A 5,000-nucleotide genomic window follows, 5' to 3' on the forward strand; every position below is an offset into this window, starting at 1 on the left:
CGAGCTTATGACTCGCGCTTACTGGGAATTCCTCGTTCATGGGGAACAATTGCAAGCCCCAATCCCTAGCACGAAGGAGGTTCAGCGGGTTACCCCGACCTTTCGGCCTAGGAAGACACGCTGATTCCTTCAGTGTAGCGCGCGTGCGGCCCAGAACATCTAAGGGCATCACAGACCTGTTATTGCTCAATCTCGTGCGGCTAGAAGCCGCCTGTCCCTCTAAGAAGAAAAGTAATCGCTGACAGCACGAAGGATGTCACGCGACTAGTTAGCAGGCTAGAGTCTCGTTCGTTATCGGAATTAACCAGACAAATCGCTCCACCAACTAAGAACGGCCATGCACCACCACCCACCGAATCAAGAAAGAGCTATCAATCTGTCAATCCTTCCGGTGTCCGGGCCTGGTGAGGTTTCCCGTGTTGAGTCAAATTAAGCCGCAGGCTCCACTCCTGGTGGTGCCCTTCCGTCAATTCCTTTAAGTTTCAGCTTTGCAACCATACTTCCCCCGGAACCCAAAAGCTTTGGTTTCCCGGAGGCTGCCCGCCGAGTCATCGGAGGAACTGCGGCGGATCGCTGGCTGGCATCGTTTATGGTTAGAACTAGGGCGGTATCTGATCGCCTTCGAACCTCTAACTTTCGTTCTTGATTAATGAAAACATACTTGGCAAATGCTTTCGCTTCTGTTCGTCTTGCGACGATCCAAGAATTTCACCTCTAACGTCGCAATACGAATGCCCCCGCCTGTCCCTATTAATCATTACCTCGGGTTCCGAAAACCAACAAAATAGAACCGAGGTCCTATTCCATTATTCCATGCACACAGTATTCAGGCGGGCTTGCCTGCTTTAAGCACTCTAATTTGTTCAAAGTAAACGTGCCGGCCCACCGAGACACTCAATAAAGAGCACCCTGGTAGGATTTCAACGGGGTCCGCCTCGGGACGCACGAGCACGCACGAGGCGGTCGCACGCCTTCGGCTCGCCCCACCGGCAGGACGTCCCACGATACATGCCAGTTAAACACCGACGGGCGGTGAACCAACAGCGTGGGACACAAATCCAACTACGAGCTTTTTAACCGCAACAACTTTAATATACGCTATTGGAGCTGGAATTACCGCGGCTGCTGGCACCAGACTTGCCCTCCAATAGATACTCGTTAAAGGATTTAAAGTGTACTCATTCCGATTACGGGGCCTCGGATGAGTCCCGTATCGTTATTTTTCGTCACTACCTCCCCGTGCCGGGAGTGGGTAATTTGCGCGCCTGCTGCCTTCCTTGGATGTGGTAGCCGTTTCTCAGGCTCCCTCTCCGGAATCGAACCCTGATTCCCCGTTACCCGTTACAACCATGGTAGGCGCAGAACCTACCATCGACAGTTGATAAGGCAGACATTTGAAAGATGCGTCGCCGGTACGAGGACCGTGCGATCAGCCCAAAGTTATTCAGAGTCACCAAGGCAAACGGACCGGACGAGCCGACCGATTGGTTTTGATCTAATAAAAGCGTCCCTTCCATCTCTGGTCGGGACTCTGTTTGCATGTATTAGCTCTAGAATTACCACAGTTATCCAAGTAACGTGGGTACGATCTAAGGAACCATAACTGATTTAATGAGCCATTCGCGGTTTCACCTTAATGCGGCTTGTACTGAGACATGCATGGCTTAATCTTTGAGACAAGCATATGACTACTGGCAGGATCAACCAGGGAGCTGCGTCAACTAGAGCTGAGCAGCCGGCCGCCCGGGAGTGTGTCCCGGAGGCCCGCGCGAACACGCAAGCGTCCGCTCAATTATTCCGCAAACAGGAGGAGGCTGGGCTCCCCTGCACGATACACCTCGAAACCCTCTCAGGTCCCGGCGGCGCGCAGCGCCGTCCTAAGTACTTGGTCGGGTTCGAGAGAGGCGCAATCGCCCGGAGATAGGCGAGTAGACGCTTTCAGTGCGACCACCCGTGCTCCCAACTGAGCTTGCCGCTGCCGACAGAGGCCCGGGAGCGTGCTGTCGTGGTGTTGCCGGCGGGAGACAACACGCGGCCACAAACAGTGGCCGGGCAGCTCCAACGCCAGCGCCACAGAGGGGCAGAGCCCCACTTGGGTGCCAAAGCGAACTCTCCCAGCACAGCGCACGCGCCAACACATCCGCACAGCTGCGATACAAACCACCTGCGAGAACCGCGGGGGCGACCGAGCAGCAGACGGCGTCGCGGCGCCGAGTGCCGGGCGGCGGCGCATCCTCAACGCACACAGTCCTCAATCGGACCAGCACACTGCAGATGTCCACCGCGCTTCGCACCGGGCCCGCGAGGACCCACTTTGGCCGCACGGCGCCGCGCGTTGGGTGCGCCGGCGCGCAGCTGCGCCGCCTGCCGCGTCCGTCGGCCGGCGCGCCTGCCACTGGGCGCCCCCACCAGCCGGCTGTAGCGCGTGCGCCCACGCAGCGCGCGGCCAGCACGCCGGGCGCTCCCCCCTCACCGGCCGGGGACGGTCCCACCCAGCCACCGCCGCGTATCGCTTCATACCCACATGCCCACTCACGTTCGTGGGTATGACGGGTGTCGCTGAAGCAACCAGTTAATACCTGTACCGATTGTCGCAATCAATGATTCACCTCCAGCGTATACAACCGCGCAACAACGGATTTCCAGTTCATTTGCGTAACTTGGGCAGCAAACGTAGACGTCCATCTACATTTGCAAATTCAGTGGGTCTTGCATGCCTGGATGATATGCGTCACGACACGCCACATCAGCCCACATACATGCTGCGACGTATGCACGAGAGAACACGTGGAAGGTGGCCCGCGTACGTATGCGAATGCCATTGCACAGCTGCGAAGCTCATTGAACACGCAAACTCCCGCCTGACGAACTAGAGGCGACAGGGGAGCGATATAAGTCTTACAGCAGTACACATTACAGTGGATAGCGGGACCATGTGGAACGTACGCACCACTCGCTAGATGTTGTGAGGGTACGCACCGTAACATGAATCAATACGCAGGACACCAGAGAGTGCGAGCACTGACCTATGTTGAGAGGGTTGCGATTAGGCAACGCTACATGAATGTTTCAATTCATATAACAATTACAGGTTAGGTTAGGGCGCAACGTGCGTTAGGTTAGGGCGCAACGTAGGTTAGGTTAGGGCGCAACGTAGGTTAGGTTAGGGCCCAACGTAGGTTAGGTTAGGGCCCAACGTAGGTTAGGTTAGGGCCCAACGTAGGTTAGGTTAGGGCCCAACGTAGGTTAGGTTAGGGCCCAACGTAGGTTAGGTTAGGGCCCAACGTAGGTTAGGTTAGGGCCCAACGTAGGTTAGGTTAGGGCCCAACGTAGGTTAGGTTAGGGCCCAACGTAGGTTAGGTTAGGGCCCAACGTAGGTTAGGTTAGGGCCCAACGTAGGTTAGGTTAGGGCCCAACGTAGGTTAGGTTAGGGCCCAACGTAGGTTAGGTTAGGGCCCAACGTAGGTTAGGTTAGGGCCCAACGTAGGTTAGGTTAGGGCCCAACGTAGGTTAGGTTAGGGCCCAACGTAGGTTAGGTTAGGGCCCAACGTAGGTTAGGTTAGGGCCCAACGTAGGTTAGGTTAGGGCCCAACGTAGGTTAGGTTAGGGCCCAACGTAGGTTAGGTTAGGGCCCAACGTAGGTTAGGTTAGGGCCCAACGTAGGTTAGGTTAGGGCCCAACGTAGGTTAGGTTAGGGCCCAACGTAGGTTAGGTTAGGGCCCAACGTAGGTTAGGTTAGGGCCCAACGTAGGTTAGGTTAGGGCCCAACGTAGGTTAGGTTAGGGCCCAACGTAGGTTAGGTTAGGGCCCAACGTAGGTTAGGTTAGGGCCCAACGTAGGTTAGGTTAGGGCCCAACGTAGGTTAGGTTAGGGCCCAACGTAGGTTAGGTTAGGGCCCAACGTAGGTTAGGTTAGGGCCCAACGTAGGTTAGGTTAGGGCCCAACGTAGGTTAGGTTAGGGCCCAACGTAGGTTAGGTTAGGGCCCAACGTAGGTTAGGTTAGGGCCCAACGTAGGTTAGGTTAGGGCCCAACGTAGGTTAGGTTAGGGCCCAACGTAGGTTAGGTTAGGGCCCAACGTAGGTTAGGTTAGGGCCCAACGTAGGTTAGGTTAGGGCCCAACGTAGGTTAGGTTAGGGCCCAACGTAGGTTAGGTTAGGGCCCAACGTAGGTTAGGTTAGGGCCCAACGTAGGTTAGGTTAGGGCCCAACGTAGGTTAGGTTAGGGCCCAACGTAGGTTAGGTTAGGGCCCAACGTAGGTTAGGTTAGGGCGCAACGTAGGTTAGGTTAGGGCGCAACGTAGGTTAGGTTAGGGCGCAACGTAGGTTAGGTTAGGGCGCAACGTAGGTTAGGTTAGGGCGCAACGTAGGTTAGGTTAGGGCGCAACGTAGGTTAGGTTAGGGCGCAACGTAGGTTAGGTTAGGGCGCAACGTAGGTTAGGTTAGGGCGCAACGTAGGTTAGGTTAGGGCGCAACGTAGGTTAGGTTAGGGCGCAACGTAGGTTAGGTTAGGGCGCAACGTAGGTTAGGTTAAGGGCGCAACGTAGGTTAGGTTAAGGCGCAACGTAGGTTAGGTTAAGGCGCAACGTAGGTTAGGTTAAGGCGCAACGTAGGTTAGGTTAAGGCGCAACGTAGTTAGGTTAAGGCGCAACATAGGTTAGGTTAAGGCGCAACATAGGTTAGGTTAAGGCGCAACATAGGTTAGGTTAAGGCGCAACATAGGTTAGGTTAAGGCGCAACATAGGTTAGGTTAAGGCGCAACATGGGTTAGGTTAAGGCGCAACATGGGTTAGGTTAAGGGATGGTGTATGAGGGGGGGAGGGGACGAGGTTCGTTCATAGTGATGATGGTAAGTGGACGCCTGAGGCACCCTGAGATGTGTCACGTCAGGATGCACCTTTGGCTCAGGGGAGGTGGTGCGCCGGTTCCGTGGGTGTGGCAAGGGAGTGGCAGACCTGTGTCTTTCATTCCTGCCATTGCTTATATGCTGTGAGACACGCCAG

The 5,000-nt window shown here is 55.5% G+C and overlaps 1 non-coding gene across 1 annotated transcript in view; it reads right to left on the reverse strand.

Moving 5' to 3' along the window:
* Positions 1-1,711, reverse strand: part of LOC126197116 (small subunit ribosomal RNA) — a 1,909-nt gene extending 198 nt beyond the window's left edge. The window contains exon 1 of the ribosomal RNA XR_007539515.1: positions 1-1,711. This exon is cut by the window's left edge and continues 198 nt beyond it. This is a non-coding gene — a ribosomal RNA (small subunit ribosomal RNA).
* Positions 1,712-5,000: the final 3,289 nt, after the last annotated feature.

Source organism: Schistocerca nitens, chromosome 7 (genome assembly GCF_023898315.1).
Source record: "Schistocerca nitens isolate TAMUIC-IGC-003100 chromosome 7, iqSchNite1.1, whole genome shotgun sequence".
Taxonomy (NCBI): domain Eukaryota; kingdom Metazoa; phylum Arthropoda; class Insecta; order Orthoptera; family Acrididae; genus Schistocerca; species Schistocerca nitens.